Raw genomic sequence first — 22,752 nt, forward strand, 5'->3', positions numbered from 1 at the left:
GCTCCGGTATCGAGCTGGAATGGTATCACGTTGCCATTAATGACCAAGTCTACAAAAAGTTTATTGTCCTGCTGACGACAAGAGCGACTGTCTCGTGCAACGTGAACAGACACTGGTACAGAAGCACTTGCGACTTGACGCGATTTCCGGCGATGTTGACGCACACTATTTGTGGAACGAACACAGTCACTGTTAGAAAGAGGGGCACTGGGCGGAGTGGAATTAACTACATGAATTTCCATGGGCGAAGGTTCACGAGCCTGAGTATTCTTGGTTCGATTCCGATTCTGGCGCGAAGCAAAGGGCCTGGAACGGTTGTGAGTGTCCGATCTGGGCTTTTTCTGGCAAACACTTTGAACATGACCTTTTTTATTACAGAAAAAGCAAATAGCTTGGCGTGATGGGCAATTCTCACGCGAATGTCTAGTAGCGCACCGCGGGCATGACTTTAGCACGGCATTTACTTGCTTGTGCGGCACACTTAGCGGAGAGTTTGGCGGCAGCTGCGCGGACGGGCGGGAGGGCTGTTTACTGTGCCATGCAGCTCGCCCAGTGGGCCGGTTAATGTGACACACAGCTGGCGAAGTTTCAAATGATTCCTGAGCAAAGTCAAGTGTGTCTTGCCTATCCAATATGTCCATCACTTGTTGAAGGGAGGGAATGACTAGTTTCAAAATCTGTTCCCTTATACGAACATCAGAAACGATCTGTGCAATTGCATCACGTACCATAGTATCTGAATAAGTAACTCCACATTCACACTCAAAAGCACAATCCCTAGTAAGGCCTTGCAAAGTGGCAACCCACTCCCGATTAGTTTCACCAGCCGTACGTTTTGTACGAAAGAACGTATACCTTTTGGCAACTACATTGACTGATTCTTTGAAATATGCATCTAATGCAGACAAAATTTCGTCGTAGGACAGAGTTGCTACGTCGCGTCGGGGAAACAATTTCACTATCACACGGTAGGTGGACACTCCTACACAAGAAATCAAAAAAGGCTGCCGCTCAATACCTTGAATTCTGTAGGCGGTGAGATGGAATCCAAATTGGCGTGACCACTCCGTCCAGCTTTCCAGTGCCGCATCAAAAGGACGAAAAGGTGGTGCAACTGCGTGGTGTGGCTGCGGTAGCGGTGGAGCGGCGGCTGCCACATCGTTTTGCATTGCACGTTGACCCTGGACGAGCTGTCCAAGGGCATCCAATAAGGCCTGCGTCTGCTGATTCTGTAAGCGATAAAATTCGGACAGTACATCTGGAGATTGTGGCGAAGCCATGATACAAGCAATGTAAGCAAGTAATAAGAACACCGTTTGTACACTCGTCGCCATGTGATGTGTTGGCAGAAGAGCCAACACCGTGTTGCTAGAGGAGGCCGAAATGCACGCGTTTAAGCTCACGCAGACTGGCGTGAGGTCTGGAACAAGGTAAAGTAATTATAGTAGCCAAAAATAGTACATAGCTTCTGGAATACTTAACTTTAATCCATAATTGGAGAACATCGCTCTTGATGATACATAATTACAATCTCAATATAAACTGGTAATGGCGCCTTGCTAGGTCGTAGCAAATGACGTAGCTGAAGGCTAAGCTAACTATCGTCTCGGCAAATGAGAGCGTATTTTTCAGTGTAGCATCGCTAGCAAAGTCGTCTGTACAACTGGGGCGAGTGCTAGGAAGTCTCTCTAGACCTGCCGTGTGGCGGCGCTCGGTCTGCAATCACTGACAGTGGCGACACGCGGGTCCAACGTATACTAACGGACCGCGGCCGATTTAAAGGCTACCACCTAGCAAGTGTGGTGTCTGGCGGTGACATCACAGTCTCTACAAGGAGTTTCCGCTTTTCTGTCTAAGGCTAGCCCACAAATGTGACAATCAACCGCCTTTCCATACATTGTATCATCTTAATTTGATTTGGTCATGGCAATGTTGGTGGTGTAGAGCCTATCAACTTCCCATGAAAGTTTTTCAAGCTCAGTGAGAATCCAAACCGCTGGATCATTCCCTACATAAGACTGATAGCAGTTAAGTTTAGAATCATATCCACATACAACTTGGAAAGCTGCCGCATAAGGTACGTGCTTTTGTGTGAAGTTTGTGTGTGAGGATAGGGGATTCCCTTCACAACGAGTAATAGGAGCCAGCAGGCATTCAACATCGGTGTACGCAGCTAAAGGACAACGATTATGGTGGTGAGGCTTTTGAAATTTAGTGAAGTTATTTTCCTCAGTGGGCATAATCACACATACTGGGTCGTTGGAAGCACAAACTAATAGATGTATTGCTAATATCTCTTGAGATCAAAAATAATTCAAATACCTTAAACAAACATGCTTTTTAATGGTATTTTCTGACAGTTGGGAGGAAAGGAGTCGGGACATGTCTTTGATCCAGACATAGTGGTAATTATCACCTTCAGAGAAGAGCAGCATGTTTACATGCAGCTCTCGCTCACCTGCAAATTTTGAGCAATGGAGGGGGCCGTCTACTGTGTGCTTGTCTTGCTAATCTGACTTGTCCTTCTTCTTCTTCTCCAGGCCATAAACGTGAAAAGATATTCTGGTATTCTGAGTCTCAAATTTAGCTATGTCCTTGATCTTTTAGGGAACTCTGTACCATCAAAGTTATACTGTCTCTTAATATCTTTGACTTTGTAACTGCCCGGACGCTCAGGATGATCTCTGTAATGGTACTTTCTCTGGCAAGCCAGGACAGACCATGCAAAAGAAGCATTATCAAACTGATTTTCGACATTAATACATGCATGCTTCTTCTTAATATCCTCAGGGACGTTAATATAACTGGAGCCTCCATTTATAGGATCGTAGACATGTATGTGGATGTCGAGGTGTAGTATACAGCCGAGCGCTTTAGCGGACCGACGTACTTCCATCTCAGAAAATCGGGCCGTAATAGCGCTCAAGGTGGATTCTCGATACCACTCAGCAATGGATGTACTCCGAGAAATAACTCCATTATAACGCCATATTCAGTGCAGAGTCGTTGTCTCTGCGTCACCTTGATGTTTAGGGGGGGGGGGGGGTGACTCAATTCGCAGCGTAATACTGCAGTGCACTTAATGGCGTTAAATCTCGGATCGTCTAGGACTTTTAGGAGCTCGGTCTTTAAGACAGGGAGGCACACCTCTAAAAACCCGACAGGGTCGCGGTACCTCCCTCCCGGATTCTCAATCCTAGTGAACGACATGTGCCCCTCAAAAGCCCTAGCAACTGCTGAGTATTCTAAGGGGGTCATTACACCATTGGTCTGATCCATTCACTATCGATAGGACGGGGGAGAGCACTACTGCTAGCCACAGGATAATCACAATTACTATTGGTGCTACTAGAACTAGAGGTCCAGCAAGTCTCTGCGGCTGTGAGCCCTGATTCCTGCTCCCGCAACCAACGCTCGAGGAATATGGCACATGCCGTGTGATATTCCTGTAACATAAATAAGAAAAAAATGTAAGTTTAATGATGTAGATTTAAAAGAGCAATAAATAATAATAAGACTAAATATGGTAATTACTTGCTGTAATGATAATGTTCGGAACTATTCACCTTCTGTGCTCTGGCTCCATGGTTTGAGCAACTCATTGCCCCATTCAACCAGGCCTCCCACCCGCTCGGGCAGATCGAGCGTCTCCTTCTCTAAATTTGGCGACCCTCTGCTTCTCGGCGCCGTTGCTCTGCGGCGGCCGCCATTCCATGCACCCAGTCGGGGATTTCACCGCCACCCTGCACGCCGTCCTCGCTGCGCCCTCCCTATGCGTGGAATCATGACCATTTAGAAAGAGAAGAAAGTAATACATCTAAGAAAGCTCAATCTAGACAATTGGAAAACGAGTATATATTGAATGAAATTATTTGATGTAAGAACTACATTTTTATTACAAATGTACTTACATTCGAGCTGTGTTTGAGCCCTCTCCATCCCTAGCTGCTGATCAAGCTCCTCCAGCATTTGCGGGATGTAATCTAGAAAGACGGAAAAGACCGACTATAATGTCCAGTATGGAAGAAAATGTCTGTAGAACAATTGCAACCACTTAAAGGGTACAACAGGCAGCGGTCCAAAACAGATATAACAAAGAACATACAGACGCAAACAATCTGTTAAAAGACCAGGTAATCTATATAGAGAGCGGACCAAAACAGATATAATACGTAACACAGAACATATAGACACATAAAATCTGTTAAATGACCTGGAAATCTGTATGGAGAGTGGTCCAAAACAGATATAACATAGAGACACAGAACATATAGACACATAAAATCTGTTAAAGGACCTGGCAATCTGTATAGACAGTGGTCCAAAACAGATATAACACTAACACAGCCGGCCGGAGTGGCCGAGCGGTTCTAGGCGCTACAGTCTGGAACCGCACGACCGCTACGGTCGCAGGTTCGAATCCTGCCTCGGACATGGAGGTGTGTGATGTCCTTAGGTTAGTTTGGTTTAAGAAGTCCCATAGTGCTCAGAGCCATTCGAGCCACTAACACGGAACACACAAACACAAACAATCCGTTAAAAGACCTAGCAATCTGTATAGAGAGCCGTCCAAAACAGATATAACACGTAACACAGAATATATAAAAACAAACAATCTGTTAAAAGTCCAGGAAATCTGTATAGAGAGCGGACCAAAACAGATATAACACCAACACAGAACACACAAACACAAACAATCCGTTAAAAGACCTGGCAATCTGTATAGAGAGCGGTCCAAAAGAGATATAACACCTAACACAAACATAAATTCTGTTAAATGACACAGCCGGATGTTTTTCTCGTAGGAAGACTCTTAAGACGTCTTGGAAATAAAGCACTAGTCAAATGGCTTTTTTTTCCTGCTACACAAAACAGTTGGATCGATGCCGACGATATGCTATATAATGGGGGCGCATAGTTCACAACCACCGCAGTAGCATAACATGCATGCTAGGAGACGCATTAGAGGAGGTGGTGCTATTCTAGACACACTGCCTGTGTAATTACACATGCCTGGGTATAACTACTTTGTATCTAGGAAAAAGCTTCAGAAACGCTTGGCATGAGGTGATAAGGGGGTTAATCTGCTCAATCAAACGTGTATGGGACATGACATTGCATACGCTGCAAATAAAATATCTATCAAGTCGTCACATTGCAGATAGTATTTTAGCTGATAAGACTAAGGCGATACAGAGAAGAAAGAATATTGGTATAGGCCAATGCATCGCAGCATTTGCAGCTGATAAAATCATGTGAAGAAAAATTAAGTTGGGTTTAGGAGTGATGGATTTCAAGCGAGTTGTGAATGCTGCAAGTTGTGCACGAAACCAGGAGGAAAAGGGCGGGAAGTAGAGCTGTTTGAAGAACTGTATCCTGGCAACGGTGTCTGCAGCTAAAAATGCACTGAGGCATAAAGATGCGGGAATAAGAAGAGGAACGGTTAAAGAACCTAGAGTTCTACCAATACACAAGACATCTGGTGGTTTTCTTTAATTTCTCATCCCGGCACTCTCTGCGCCCTCGGCCGTAGGGTCCCTCGCTGGTGGTGCTGCAGCTATCACTCGAACAGTAAAGAACGACCAAAACTCCCAAGCACAGTTAGAAAAGGCATGAAGACATAACCACATGATGGAAGCTATAACCATCAGAAAAGGACTATACTTGAAACCATACACGAAAAGGCTTGGTCTATTCATAAATAAAAAAGCCCATTGGCGACCAATCACAAATATTGATCTTCTTTTGTTAGAAACAAAATCATCATACCAAGATTCCGTGGTGTGTTTGTATGGGATACATTACTGAATACCATGTATAAAACTGGTGGATGTGGTAGTGTGAATTTAGATGTTGCTGGTGGCCCCAGCACCCACTGGGTATCATATGAAAAATGCGGATACCGTCTACTATTTCAACTCATTTGGTGACCTGCAACCGCCAGAAGAGTTACAACGATACTTCACTCACAGCAGACGTGTGTTCTACAATTATCGGCGCTATCAGGACTTTAATATATACCTCTGTGGACATCTATGAACCATGTTTCTCTTGACGTTTGCAAAGAAGAAGTAGAATGCTATATAAGGAGGAGCTTTAAACATTCGTTTATCAGTTGAGCTTCAGATGCAGTGTCGTACACTTTGACGTTAAAAGAACGATCATCTGTATTGCGTGCAAATAACTTTCCGCCAACTGATTTGAGCCTTGGAGGATGGAATACTGCATTGATTGGACTGGAAACGTACAACAGCATCCCAAATATCACTAAGACTAACAACAAATTGCCTCTGGATATTAATGGTGAAAAAGGTATTGTGGAAATAGAACCAGGCGCATTCGATATTGATGATTTAAACGAAGTCTGAAAACAGTCTGGTAATGGAATTGTACTACGTGCAAACATCAATGCACTTAAATCTGAAATACGGACTGGAAATGCAACGAATGACTTGAACCAGAAAGGTTCAAAAGGGCACCTTCTGGGTTTCACAAAAGGGAGGTTTTGAAGAAAGATCCAAGTAAATTTTACAAGTTGGATCAGACTGTGTACATCCTAAGCGACAGCACAATCTGAGTGCAGTGTAATATTGCAACGAACTCCGATCTCAATGATAGTCTGATTCATACTACACTCCTGGAAATGGAAAAAAGAACACATTGACACCGGTGTGTCAGACCCACCATACTTGCTCTGGACACTGCGAGAGGGCTGTACAAGCAATGATCACACGCACGGCACAGCGGACACACCAGGAACCGCGGTGTTGGCCGTCGAATGGCGCTAGCTGCGCAGCATTTGTGCACCGCCGCCGTCAGTGTCAGCCAGTTTGCCGTGGCATACGGAGCTCCATCGCAGTCTTTAACACTGGTAGCATGCCGCGACAGCGTGGACGTGAACCGTATGTGCAGTTGACGGACTTTGAGCGAGGGCGTATAGTGGGCATGCGGGAGGCCGGGTGGACGTACCGCCGAATTGCTCAACACGTGGGGTGTGAGGTCTCCACAGTACATCGATGTTGTCGCCAGTGGTCGGCGGAAGGTGCACGTGCCCGTCGACCTGGGACCGGACCGCACGACGCACGGATGCACGCCAAGACCGTAGGATCCTACGCAGTGCCGTAGGGGACCGCACCGCCACTTCCCAGCAAATTAGGGACACTGTTGCTCCTGGGGTATCGGCGAGGACCATTCGCAACCGTCTCCATGAAGCTGGGCTACGGTCCCGCACACCATTAGGCCGTCTTCCGCTCACGCCCCAACATCGTGCAGCCCGCCTCCAGTGGTGTCGCGACAGGCGTGAATGGAGGGACGAATGGAGACGTGTCGTCTTCAGCGATGAGAGTCGCTTCTGCCTTGGTGCCAATGATGGTCGTATGCGTGTTTGGCGCCGTGCAGGTGAGCGCCACAATCAGGACTGCATACGACCGAGGCACACAGGGCCAACACCCGGCATCATGGTGTGGGGAGCGATCTCCTACACTGGCCGTACACCACTGGTGATCGTCGAGGGGACACTGAATAGTGCACGGTACATCCAAACCGTCATCGAACCCATCGTTCTACCATTCCTAGACCGGCAAGGGAACTTGCTGTTCCAACAGGACAATTCACGTCCGCATGTATCCCGTGCCACCCAACGTGCTCTAGAAGGTGTAAGTCAACTACCCTGGCCAGCAAGATCTCCGGATCTGTCCCCCATTGAGCATGTTTGGGACTGGATGAAGCGTCGTCTCAAGCGGTCTGCACGTCCAGCACGAACGCTGGTCCAACTGAGGCGCCAGGTGGAAATGGCATGGCAAGCCGTTCCACAGGACTACATCCAGCATCTCTACGATCGTCTCCATGGGAGAATAGCAGCCTGCATTGCTGCGAAAGGTGGATATACACTGTACTAGTGCCGACATTGTGCATGCTCTGTCGCCTGTGTCTATGTGCCTGTGGTTCTGTCAGTGTGATCATGTGATGTATCTGACCCCAGGAATGTGTCAATAAAGTTTCCCCTTCCAGGAGTGTATTTACGGATTCTTCCCCTCAGTTGCAACGGGGTATAAGATTGTTGAGACCCCTACCAGTGCAATATACTTTCCAGTGACAGCTCAAACACTGGATTATTTCGAGCTGCGTATTATGGACAAGAATAACCAATTTGATGACTTTCATGGTGAGGAAATCATTGTACGATTACATCTAAGGCAGGATGGGTTGGATTGTTTTGGGGAAGGAGACCAGACAGGAAGGTCATCGGTCTCACCGGACCAGGGAAGGATGTGAAAGGAAGTCGGCCGTGATCTTTCAAAGGAACCATCCCGGCATTCGCCTGGAGCGATTTAGGGAAATCACGGAAAACCTAAATCAGGATGGCCGTAAGGCAGGATGGGCATATGACATAAAACAAGTGTACGCAATCCAGAGCATGTCACTTCGCTACCGAACAGCAAAGTGATAACACGTGCGAACTATGAGTTTCTTAAATCAGCTGGCTTGAAACCACCCAATAACGTCCTCACTCAATGTAACTAGTGTGGTAGAGTATGATGAGAGTATTATACGTTAGGAATACTTCTCTCATAACCCTTACGCCTCAACCACATTTAACAAAATCAATGAAATCAGGATTGTCATCCAGCGCCAAGACGTACTCACACTTCCATGCAAGAGTTTCATATATCTAGAGGTGTCATTCCAGAAAACCGACGGCAGCGATACAGTGGGATGCAAGCTTACACGTAACACTTTAGCATCCCTGTTCCAAGAGATACGCTATGAACTCCATGGGTCTGAGATCGAGTGTACATTCAATGTCGGCGTAACATCAACCCTTAAAACATACGTCTCTGCATCACTCACAGATTTGCATAGTTTATAAAATGTGGGATGGTTCATAGACGATGCAGAGTATAGAACAATTGCAGAGTAGAAGCAATTTACTGCATGCATACCTCTAAAAATGCTTATGAGGTACTTTGAGGACATGAGACAGATTATTATGAACGCTAAACAGGAACTCATTCTGGTGTGCAGCGCGACAGACAATAACTCATACATTCAAGGAGCTGAAGAGGAGAATAGGATCACAATCAACAAGATAATATGGAAAATGCCTCACGTCAGTGTATCCGACGAGGAGCGTTTGAAGATTTTAAAAGTCCTCAATTCCGGCAAATTTCTGTCACTGACATTTCACTCGTGGGAGGGTTTCGAGTACCCAGTATTACCGAGGAAAGCAGACAAACATGGCCTATTAAAACCTTTCGCAGGTAGAAACAGGCCGGCTCTAAGCACTATGGGACTCAACTGCTGTGGTCATCAGTCCCCTAGAACGTAGAACTACTTAAACCTAACTAACCTAGGGACATCACACACACCCATGCCCGAGGCAGGACTCTAACCTGCGACCGTAGCAGCAGCGCGGCTCCGGACTGGAGCGCCTAGAACCACACGGCCACCGCGGCCGGCTTCGCAGGTAGAGACACCTAGATTTATCATACTTGCGTTTCAGACTGATAGAAGAGGTAATATAGCAAATGGTTCCACTATGTTCGACAGCTGCAAGTTAACTAACGTCAAAGTCTACCTCAATTCAGAATTCTACCCACATGACGATTTACATCAGCAGTGGAATAATAATGTATATAGTCTAGTTTATGACTTGTATGAAAGGTTTCACGCCCATTGGCGACCAAATACAATATAGTTATTGAAGTATAATGTAATTCTTGAGGTACAATATAGTATTCTTAAAGTACAAATTGACTCTGCTATTCCAATGCAGAAAGGCTTTTAACTTGCTACAACACTAACCCTGGTAGGATCTTTTTAAAAATCTATGCTAAAAGCTAATGTGGAGGTACTTTCTTTACTTCAACAACTACTACAATTAAATTCCACAGCCCCAATAGCATAATTTTTACAATAATTCTGATGTACTGCGCTCGCTTAGAATCTAATTTCAATAGTCCACAACAGCAAAGGTTTTTTTACAATAACAGTTCTGATGGACTATGAGCTGTATATACTTAAAACTATTCTGACTTGGATGGCTAGTGGCACATGGTGTATATATATACATTGAATATGAAGAAATAAATCAATATTTAATTTCTTTTCTATTTTTTTTTGTTTTTTGTTTTTGCTTTTTCCTTTCTTCCACGCACATGGTGTGCATGTTAAACATAAATTTTCTTCTTTTTTCGTTTTATCCTTTCTTTTCCACATATTCTCTATCTCTCTCTCTCTCTCTCTCTCTGATACACGTGTACATGTTACACAAAAAGACTTACACGTCATACACACACACACACACACACACACACACACACACACACACACACACATACACACACAAAATTAATTACACTACTATAAAAGGGTCATACTACTACTCTGCAGACACACATTCTTTCTCTCTCTCTCTCTCTTTCTCTCACTATCAGGCACTGAAAATAGTCTTCGATAGAGAGGGTTCTCGATGTCATGCGACACAAACCCTTATCTCGCCTCTGGATGGCACTTTCCAATGTGCGATACACATACATTTTTGAGTCTAGACCTACAAACTCCACAATCGGCAATCCATTCGACTCGTCCTTCATAAGATCGATAACCTTCTTGTTCTGCGGAATAATACCACAAGGATTATCGGCTGTGTATGAGGACGTGACGAATTCATTACTGTGACATCTAATTACTTCATATGGATTGCAGTTCTTCACACAATAGATGAAGCTATCTGTATCCATATAAAGTAATTTAGGATCTACGAAATGGGTTTTTGCAAACTCATGTTGAAAGTGACACGTGGAGTTTGGTTAAGTCTGGTATGAACATCCCCACATAAATAGGTTTCGTAAACTCTACCCCCCCCCCCCATGAACCATAGACCTTACCGTTGGTGGGGAGGCTTGCGTGCCTCAGCGATACAGATAGACGTACCGTAGGTGCAACCACAACGGAGGGGTATCTGTTGAGAGGCCAGACAAACGTATGGTTCCTGAAGAGGGGCAGCAGCCTTTTCAGTAGTTGCAGGGGCAACAGTCTGGATGACTGACTGATTTGGCCTTGTAACACTTACCAAAACGGCCTTGCTGTGCTGGTACTGCGAATGGCTGAAAGCAAGCGGGAACTACAGCCGTAATTTTTCCCGAGGGCATGCAGGTTTCCTGTATGAATAAATCTTGATGGCGTCCTCTTGGGTAAAATATTCCGGAGGTAAAATAGTCCCCCATTCGGATCTCCGGGCGGGGACTACTCAGGAGGACGTCGTTATCAGGAGAAAGAAAACTGGCGTTCTACGGATCGGAGCGTGGAATGTCAGATCCCTTAATCGGGCAGGTAGGTTAGAAAATCTAAAAAGGGAAATAGATAGGTTAAAGTTGGATGTAGTGGGAATTAGTGAAGTTCGGTGGCAGGAGGAACAAGAATTTTGGTCAGGTGAATACAGGGTTATAAATACAAAATCAAATAGGGGTAATGCAGGAGTTGGTTTAATAATGAATAAAACAATAGGAATGCGGGTAAGCTACTACAAACAGCTTAGCGAACACATTGTTGTGGCCAAGATAGACACGAAACCCACGCCTACGACAGTAGTACAAGTCTATATGCCAACTAGCTCTGCAAATGACAAAGAAATTGAAGAAATGTATGATGAAATTAAAGAAATTATTCAGATAGTGAAGGGAGGCGAAAATTTAATAGTCATGGGTGACTGGAATTCGGTAGTAGGAAAAGGGAGAGATGGAAACGTAGTAGGTGACTATGGATTAGGGGTAAGAAATGAAAGAGGAAGCCGCCTGGTGGAATTCTGCACAGAACACAACTTAATCATAACTAACATTTGGTTTAAGAATCATAAAAGATGGCTGTATACATGGAAGAATCCCGGAGATACTAAAATGTATCAGATAGATTATATAATGGTAATTCAGAGATTTAGGAACCAGGTTTCAAATTGTAAGACATTTCCAGGGGCAGATGTGGACTCTGACCACAATATATTGGTTATGAACTGTAGATTAAAACTGAAGAAACTGTAAAAAGGTGGGAATTTAAGGAGATGGGATCTGGATAAACTAACTAAACCAGAAGTTGTACAGAGTTTCAGGGAGAGCATAAGGGAACAATTGTCACAAATGGGGGAAAGAAATACAGAAGAAGAAGAATGGGTAGCTTTGAGGGATGACGTAGTGAAGGCAGCAGAGGATCAAGTAGGTAGAAAGACGATTGCTAATAGAAATCCTTGGGTAACAGAAGAAATATTGAATTTAATTGATGAAAGGAGAAAATATAAAAATGCAGTAAATGAAGCAGGCGAAAAGGAATACAAACGTCTCAAAAAATGAGATCGACAGGAAGTGCAAAATGGCTAAGCAGGGATGGCTAGAGGACAAATGTAAGGATGTAGAGACTTATCTCACTAGGGGTAAGATAGATACTGCCTACAGGAAAATTAAAGAGACCTTTGGAGAAAGGAGAACGACTTGTATGAATATCAAGAGGTCAGATGGAAACCCAGTTCTAAGCAAAGAAGGGAAAGCAGAAAGCTGGAAGGAGTATATAAAGGGTCTATACAAGGGCGATGTACTTGAGCATAATATTATGGAAATGGAAGAGGATGTAGATGAAGATGAAATGGGAGATATGATACTGCGTGAAGAGTTTGACAGAGCAATGAAAGACCTGAGTCGAAACAAGGCCCCAGGAGTAGACAACATTCCATTAGAACTACTGACAGCCTCGGGAGAGCCAGTCCTGACAAAACTCTACCATTTGGTGAGCAAAATGTATGAGACAGGCGAAATACCCTCAGACTTCAAGAAGAATATAATAATTCCAATCCCAAAGAAAGCAGGCGTTGACAGATGTGAAAATTACCGAACTATCAGTTTAATAAGTCACGGCTGCAAAATACTAACGCGAATTCTTTACAGACGAATGGAAAAACTGGTAGAAGCCGACCTTGGGTAAGACCAGTTTGGATTCCGTAGAAATATGGGAACACGTGGGGCAATACTGACCCTACGACTTATTTTAGAAGCTATATTAAGAAAAGACACACCTACGTTTCGAGCTTTTGACAATGTTGACTGGAATAATCTCTTCCAAATTCTGAAGGTGACAGGAGTAAAATGCAGGGAGCGAAGGGCTATTTACAATTTGTACAGAAACCAGATGGCAGTTATAAGAGTCGAGGGACATGAAAGGGAAGCAGCGGTTGGGAAGGGAGTGAGACAGGGTTGTAGCCTGTCCCCGATGTTGTTCAATCTGTATATTGAGCAAGCATGGAGAAGAAATAAAATCTTTAAGGTTCGCCGATGACATTGTAAGAAAAGTCAGAGACAGCAAAGGTCTTGGAAGAGCAGTTGAACGGAATGGACAGTGTCTTAAAGGGGGGATATAAGATGAACATTAACAAAAGCAAAACGAGGATAATGGAATGCTGTCGAATTAAGTCGGGTGATGCTGAGGGAATTAGAATAGGAAATGAGACACTTAAAGTAGTAAAGGACTTTTGCTATCTGGGGAGCAAAATAACTGATGATGGTCGATGTAGAGAGGATATAAAACGTAGATTGGCAATGACAAGGAAAGCGTTTCTGAAGAAGAGACATTTGTTAATATCGAGTATAGATTTAAGTGTCAGGAAGTCGTTTCGGAAAGTATTTTTAGGGAGTGTAGCCATGTCTGGAAGTGAAACATGGACGATAAATAGTTTGGACAAGAAGAGAATAGAAGCTTTCGAAATGTGGTGCTATAGAAGAATGCTGAAGAATAGATGGGTAGATCACATAACTAATGAGGAGGTAATGAATGGGATTGGGGAGTAGAGGAGTTTGGGCACAACTTGACTAGAAGAAGGGATCGGTTGGTAGGACATGTTCTGAGGCATCAAGGGATCACAAATTTGGTATTGTAGGGCAGCGTGGAGGGTAAAAATCGTAGAGGAAGACCAAGAGATGAATACACTAAGCAGATTCAGAAGGATGTAGGCTGCAGTACGTACTGGGAGATGAAGAAGCTTGCACAAGATAGAGTAGCGTGGAGAGCTGCATCAAACCAGTCTCAGGACTGAAGACCACAACAACAACAAACTCTACTGCAGTCTTCCCCATCTCCACTGCAACAAAGTTCTTATTGAATATGGTGACCTGCTTAAAATTTGGTCTGGCAATGCATTTTCTAACGCAATAACACCCATCCCATTCGATTCTAATGAAAATTTCACTTCGTTCACTCAGATTTTCCATTGTTTTACTGAAAACTGAATTATTAATTAATTAATAAAAATCTTTCTCAAAGTCACACGTCGCGGACGCTGTCTCGTATTGAAATCAATATACTCCTACCACTTGGGGGACTGCTTGAAGGAGATATCTCAGGTGATTCTAACCAGCTCCATACACAAGCTGAGGAATGATGGAAGTTACGATAATGAATTATGTATCTCCTCTTATCCCCCATCAGTTTTGGTATGGAGCCTCCTCGCGGAACGAGTTGCTCTAGACACAACGGCAAATTGGCGCGTGCATCATACAAACTAATAGGGTATGTAAGTTCTGCCTCTGCCACATACCCTACATCAGAATCAGCTTCCATACCCCCACATGATTTTTCCTCCTAATCCCTTGCATTCGTGGTCGGGCACCCATCGAAACTCGCCAATCGGCAGTGATTGCTGCATGGCGTGCCCGTATAAGTTATTCACGCCGAGGCACATTATATAATTCGAATCATTGGATGTGTTTAACCTGTCACCCATCCACGGATTATTTGCTTTTGTATGCCTATAAACATATTGGCAAAGTCCTCCATGGATCCCTCGCTCAGAGAAGAGAAGCATTTCAGCATTGGTCAATAATTCAATGCAGCACTTTGTTTTCTTGAACATTGCGTCCCAAGACAACCTAGGTGCCGTGTAACAAAAGGCAAGATCCAGAGAATATGTGGTCATACATAGACTCCGGAATTTCTCGAAAACTTCCGCAAGCAAGCGCACGTCTGTGTCCATGTAAAGCTGTGCGTACTCTCCTAAAGTCGAGATACTGGATTCTCGCCAGATATTGATGGCATGTTCATACTATGCACCTGTTACAGCTGGTTTCGTTGAGTTTCGACATATGGGAAAACTCCATTCCTAGTCACAATTCGAAACTTTTCCTCATCGAAAAATGCAGCTCAAGTGATATGCATTTCCTCCCGAAGTAGAGTTTTAACGAGTTTCTGAAGTGGCGCCTGCGTAAAACGTAGCATATCACGGAAGCGGAGTGTAATTCTCAGCGTCATTCGTTTGGAGAATGAAATGTATTTCTCCAGGCTCTCAGGTAGGACACTGACCCGATCTCTCTCCAAACTGAAAACAGCCAAGTGCTCAACTAGAAAGTAAGCGTCATACCCACTTAAATTGTGGAAGAAAACAGGTATGTGTCTTGGTAGCTGGTACTTTAAATTGCATGCGTTGTGAGATGCGCCACAGAACTTCCCTGTAAGATAACAGTGGTCTCTACAAGGAGTTTCCGCTTTTCTGTCTAATGGCAGCCCACAAATACGACTATCAGTCACATCATTATACAAATCTTCAATATCCCCCGATTTCGTCATGGGTATATTGCCGCTGTAAAGCTTATCAACTTCCTGTGAAAATTTTTCGAGCTCAGTGAGCAACCAAATCGCAGGGCGGTCACTGACAAAAGATTTGTAGCAGTTAAGACTGGAATCATATGACGATACAATTTGGTACGCTGCCACATATGACACGTGTTTCTCTGTGAAGGTGGTGCGTGAGGCTGTATGGTCACCTTCACAGCGGGCCACAGGGGGTGAGGCGGCATTCAAAGTCGGTGTACACTACAAATAGGTATCACTCGTGGTGATGAGAATTCTTAAACTTTATGAATTTGTTTTCCTCAGTAGGCATAATAACACATACTGCGTCCTTAGAAGCACAGTCTACTAGATGCGCAATTAATAACTTGTCTGTGGAGAAATAATTCAGACATCTGAAGCAAATATGGTTTTTAGACTTACGGTTATTCAGTTGAGAGAATAGGAGTCAGGATATGTCCTTGATCCCAACATAGTGAATATTATCACCTCCAGAGATGAGCAGCATGTTTATATGAACGTGAAGCTCACCGGCAAATTTTGAGAAATGGAGGGGGCCGACGACGATATGCTTGTCTTGTCATCTGACTTGCTTTTCTTCTCCAGGCCATAAACACGAACTGATATGCCGGTATTCTCTACCTCAAATTTAGGTATGTCATGGATCTTGACGGGGAACTCTATACCATCAAAGTTATAACACACATGCATATTATAACCTAAATCCTATCTACTGGGACGATGAGAATGATCGCTTCAATCGTACTTCCTTTCGCATTTCAGGATTGACCATGCAAAACAAGCTTGATCGTTTGTATTTACGACATTAATACACGCTTGCTTGTTAACTATGTCTTGACGCTCCTTTTACCGGATAATAGACATTTGTATGGATGTCCAGGTAAAGAATTCTGCTGAGTGCCTTAGGTGAGCCTGTGACTTTCATCTCAAAAAACCGGCCCAATATAGCACTCAAGGTGGGTTTACGAAACCGCTCGGCAGTTAATGTGCTCCGAGTTGTCACGCCATTTCCCCCCCAAAGATAATGAAGACTAGTCTAGTCAACACCACACTCAACTTTAGGGGGTGCGATAATTCAATAAAAAACACGGCACTGCATTTAACGGCCGGATACCGCGGATCATTGACTACGTTCAGAAGCTCCGTTACCACGACAGGAAGGCACCCGCTTAGAAATCCAACAGGGTCGCGGTACCCATGTGCTGGGTGTCGATCCTGGTGAACGAGATTCGCTCCTCAAAGGCATCGGCAGTCACTGAGAACTCTAACTTCGGTATGGTATCACTGACCTGATGTTCTTCACTAGAGGGACAGGGGAGGGAACTGCCACCAGCCACAGGATCTTCTCTATTACTAATACTATAACTAGAACTGGTCAATGGAGTTGGTGAGGTGGATAGGGGCGCGCGCTGTACCTCACATGACGACGCAGGAGGAGACGATATTGAATCGAGCAGCTGCGAGAGGGTGGTCAATGGACGCCAGAGCGATGATGCGGTAGCCGCGGCAGCTGGGGCTGGCTCATGGCCCGGGGCAGGGTGGGGGCCCGGGGCAGCGGCGGCGGTGGAGGCTTCCCGTGGGGTGGCTAGCAGCGCCCTTATAGGCGAGGCGTGCCTTTCTGGACTCCGCTTCGATGAGGAGGAGGGTTAGCTGCCGCGGGTATGCGTGCCACACGGTGTTAGGACGCGATCGCTGTAGGAGAAGAAGAAGAAGAAGAAGAGATAAAATAAATAATAGTTAAGTAGATTGTCTACCGTTGCTGGCGCGGTGAAAGAAAGAATTATGTCGATCACATGGTTATAAGCAGCGTGAGTAATTACTTTTTTCGCTCTGGCTCCAGGGCAAAAACAATTGATCAGGTGACTCCACCGCAGCCTCAAAAATATCATCGTAACTATCGTGCAGGAGAGCGACATTTGAGTGCCTTTGTTGGTCTTTGACGAGAACAACAAAGAGGACAACATATATAAACAGATTCGACAGAGGAAAAAAACTTTCTACGCTACTACTACCACTATTCTAGAGTCAGGTAATCTTTTTTTTTTAACTTGCAAGTATGCTGCTTGGACATCCCGTTATTTGCTGGAGGCTGTTCCTGCATCTGCTGATGAACAGCCTCCAGCTGCCTGCCCAGCAAATCCAAGGCCTCTAGAGCTCTTCCTGTAACAAGACGAGACATAATTTTATTTATTTTTAATGTCGAATTCCACTGGAAGATCAGAGACGGATATTTTTCTCTATACTTACCCGGGTGCTGTTGTCGGTTATCTACAGCTGGGGGCTGGAAACAATTATCTACTGCAGCAGCAGCAATGGTACATGGAACAGCCCACAGCTCTGCCACTGACTGAATTTGCATTTGCTTCAGGTGAAGAAGAAAGAAAGAAATATGAAAAAAAATTGAATGGCTAATATAGAAGAAGAGCCAATTAAAATGAAAATTATACTCACAAGGCAATTCGGACTGTGCACCCAACACAGGAGGGTGGATTTTCAGAGTCCAGCACCCTGCTGCCTCTCCTCATAGTCGAGGGCAAAATCCGCGAGTTGCGGAGATGGAATTAATAAGGCGAACTCAAAGTCTCCTGCCACTACACTCTGAGGTGTTGCTGGAGTTACCTCTCCTCATCTTGTGGCCATAAAAGAAACAGTGAACAAAGACACACACACACACGAACGAACGCTGAGGTGACCTAAGGACGAGTGAGAAAGATTGTTGGACAGCGATTCCTTAAATAGATGTGATGATGCAGCATCACATGATCTAATTGTGAAATAAGGGGTGTTGAGCATTTTGAGGTGTGGGGGTGGGTTCACTAGCTGTCCTAGTGACTGAAAGCTGAACTAGCCAGATGCTTCCAGTACCTCAAGCAGAACTGAGTCTCTGATAATTTATGGATTTACAGCAAATTCATACTATGAGTGAAGATGCTTTTTGGAATACACGCTGGATCATACTCAATTCAGCCTCTGCATCTGGAGTCATTATGTGTATTACGAGCTCATCTGCGGAGAATGCAATTAGATATATTCTTGATGAAGGAAGGGATCTATTGTTATTGTATCTCACTCTAAGTCTGAGAACTTAGTTATTTTCGAAAGTGAATGCTATACACAGTTTGCTGGTATTAAGACTTGCCTAGTTTCGTAAACGCTGAAGAAAATCATTTAGAAAGTCTTGAGATGATATAAAGGAGAGTGTGTTTTAGCATTTAGGAATGGTTTACAATGGTAAAGGTGAAATTCTAAGCTATTTTGGTAAACAGCTCATGTTAGGTCAAGAATTTTTCTAGGCAGACAAGCTGAGACATCGAGAAAGCGAATGTGAAGTATTTCTGGGACACTATACAATTTCAAAGAGTTCGATTTGGTTCCTATTCTTACATAGCGATGTGACATCAGTATAGAACTGACAACCTTGTTAGATGCAAGGTTGTTTCGGCGATGCGCCAGCTACACATTATGGATGTCCCATTAGAATAGCGAGCGGTCGAACAGATCTCTTTTGCACGATCTGTGACATCAGTATGCACGCTCAAGCGGCAGACGCATCACAAATGTCCCTTTAGGATCACGAGTGGTGGAAGAGATTTCTAGAGCACGCTCTGTCATGTCAGTATGTGGGTGCCGGCTAGACACTGTGACATCAGTAGGCACGAGCACGGACTAGATGAATCACGCTTATCCTGGATCGCGAATGGTGGAACAGATTTCTAGAGCACGATCTGTGATGTCAGTATGCACGTGTGGGCTAGACACGTTATGCATATCCCATTAGGATCGCAGGCAGTCAAACAGATGGGAGGGATGACAGTGCCCTCTGGCAGTGGTACTGTGTACTAGGTCAGTTGGACTCCAGACCGTGTGTGGTGAACATACTGTTTGCTACCATTTTCCCCCACCCCAGACCGCCATCTTGGATTACGTTACGGAATGGACGACAGTGCCCTCTGGCGCCAGTACGGTTTACTAGACCAGTTGGACTCTGGACCTTATGGTGAACTCACTAGATGGTGGTGCTGCCTCTACTTGTTCAAATAGTGTATATAAAATAAAAACCTATGTCCAGCACAGGATGAGCCCTCTTTCCGCCATTTCTAGGAAGAGGTGGCGGTCGGATGACATAGTTTAGTGGAGGTGGCCCAAGTGACCTGTTTTCCCAGCCATTTTCTTAGTTTAGTTGAGGTATAAGTGGTGTCTTTCAGTGTTGTTGTTGTTATGGTCTTCAGTCCTGAGACTGGTTTGATGCATCTCACCATGCTACTCTATCCTGTGCAAGCTTCTCCATCTCCCAGTACCTACTGCAACCTACATCCTTCTGAATCTGCTTAGTGTATTCATCTCTTGGTCTCCCTCTACGATTTTTACCCTCCACGCTGCACTCCAATGCTAAATTTGTGATCCCTTGATGCCTCAAAACATGTCCTACCAACCGATCCCTTCTTCTAGTCAAGTTGTGCCACAAACTTCTCTTCTCCCCAATCCTATTCAATACCTCCTCATTAGTTACGTGATCTACCCACCTTATCTTCAGCATTCTTCTGTAGCACCACATTTCGAAAGCTTCTATTCTCTTCTTGTCCAAACTGGTTGTCGTCCATGTTTCACTTCCATACATGGCTACACTCCATACAAATACTTTCCGAAACGACTTCCTGACACTTAAATCTATACCCGATGTTAACAAATTTCTCTTCTTCAGAAACGATTTCCTTGCCATTGCCAGTCTACATTTTATATCCTCTCTACTTCGACCATCATCGGTTATTTTACTCCCTAAATAGCAAAACTCCTTTACTACATTAAGTGTCTCATTTCCTAATCTAAACCCCTCAGCATCACCCGATTTAATTTGACTACATTCCATTATCCTAGTTTTGCTTTTGTTGATGTTCAACTGATATCCTCCTTTCAAGACACTGTCCATTCCGTTCAACTGCTCTTCCAAGTCCTTTGCTGTCTCTGACAGAATTACAATGTCATCGGCGAACCTCAAAGTTTTTACTTCTTCTCCATGAATTTTAATACCTACTCCGAATTTTTCTTTTGTTTCCTTTACTGCTTGCTCAATATACAGATTGAATAACATCGGGGAGAGGCTACAACCCTGTCTCACCCCTTTCCCAACCACTGCTTCCCTTTCATGCCCCTCGACTCTTATAACTGCCATCTGGTTTCTGTACAAATTGTAAATAGCCTTTCGCTCCCTGTATTTTACCCCTGCCACCTTCAGAATTTGAAAGAGAGTATTCCAGTTAACGTTGTCAAAAGCTTTCTCTAAGTCTACAAATGCTAGAAACGTAGGTTTGCCTTTTCTTAATCTTTCTTCTAAGATAAGTCCTAATGTTAGTATTGCCTCACGTGTTCCAACATTTCTACGGAATCCAAATTGATCTTCCCCGAGGTCTGCTTCTACTAGTTTTTCCATTCGTCTGTAAAGAATTCGCCTTAGTATTTTGCAGCTGTGACTTGTTAAACTGATAGTTCGGTAATTTTCACATCTGTCAACGCCTGCTTTCTTTGGGATGGGAATTATTATATTCTTCTTGAAGTCTGAGGGTATTTCGCCTGTTTCATACATCTTGCTCACCAAATGGTAGAGTTTTGTCATGACTGGCTCTCCCAACGCCATCAGTAGTTCTAATGGAATGTTGTCTACTCCCGGGGCCTTGTTTCGACTCAGGTCTTTCAGTGCTCTGTCAAACTCTTCACGCAGTATATTATCTCCCATTTCATCTTCACCTACATCCTCTTCCATTTCCATAATATTGTCCTCAAGTTCATCGCCCTTGTATAAACCCTCTATATACTCCATCCACCTTTCTGCCTTCCCTTCTTTGCTTAGAACCGGGTTGCCATCTGAGCTTTTGATGTTCATACAAGTGGTTCTCTTCTCTCCAAAGGTCTCTTTAATTTTCCTGTAGGCAGTATCTATCTTACCCCTAGTGAGACAAGCCTCTAGATACTTACATTTGTCCTCTAGCCATCCCTGCTTAGCCATTTTGCACTTCCTGTCGATCTCATTTTTGAGACGTTTGTATTCCTTTTCGCCTGCTTCATTTACTGCATTTTTATATTTTCTCCTTTCATCAATTAAATTCAATATATCTTCTGTTATCTAAGGATTTCTATTAGCCCTCGTCTTTTTACCTACTTGATCCTCTGCTGCCTTCACTACTTCATCCCTCAAAGCTACCCATTCTTCTTGTACTGTATTTCTTTTCCACATTCCTGTCAATTGTTCCCTTATGCTCTCCCTGAAACTTTCTACAACCTCTGGTTCTTTCAGTTTATCCAGGTCCCATCTCCTTAAATTCCCACCTTTTTGCAGTTTCTTCAGTTTCAATCTGCAGGTCATAACCAATAGATTGTGGTCAGAATCCACATCTGCCCCTGGAAATGTCTTACAATTTAAAACCTGGTTCCTAAATCTCTGTCTTACCATTATATAATCTATCTGATACCCTTTAGTATCTCCAGGATTCTTCCAGGTATACAACCTTCTTTTATGATTCTTGAACCAAGTGTTAGCTATGATTAAGTTATGCTCTGTGCAAAATTCTACAAGGCGGCTTCCTCTTTCATTTCTTCCCCCCAGTCCATATTCACCTACTATGTTTCCTTCTCTGCCTTTTCCTACTGACGAATTCCAGTCACCCATGACTATTAAATTTTCGTCTCCCTTCACTACCTGAATAATTTCTTTTATCTCGTCATACATTTCATTAATTTCTTCATCATCTGCAGAGCTAGTAGGCATATAAACTTGTACTACTGTAGTAGGCATGGGCTTTGTGTCTATCTTGGCAACAATAATGCGTTCACTATGCTGTTTGTAGTATCTAACCCGCACTCCTATTTTTTATTCATTATTAAACCTCCCCCTGCATTACTCCTATTTGATTTTGTATTTATAACCCTGTAATCACCTGACCAAAAGTCTTGTTCCTCCTGCCACCGAACTTCACTAAATCCCACTATATCTAACTTTAACCTATCCATTTCCCTTTTTAAATTTTCTAACCTACCTGCCCGATTAAGGGATCTGACATTCCACGCTCCGATCCGTAGAACGCCAGTTTTCTTTCTCCTGATAACGACGTCCTATTGAGTAGCCCCCACCAGGAG

The sequence above is a fragment of the Schistocerca nitens genome, chromosome 6, assembly GCF_023898315.1.
Source record: "Schistocerca nitens isolate TAMUIC-IGC-003100 chromosome 6, iqSchNite1.1, whole genome shotgun sequence".
NCBI lineage: Eukaryota > Metazoa > Arthropoda > Insecta > Orthoptera > Acrididae > Schistocerca > Schistocerca nitens.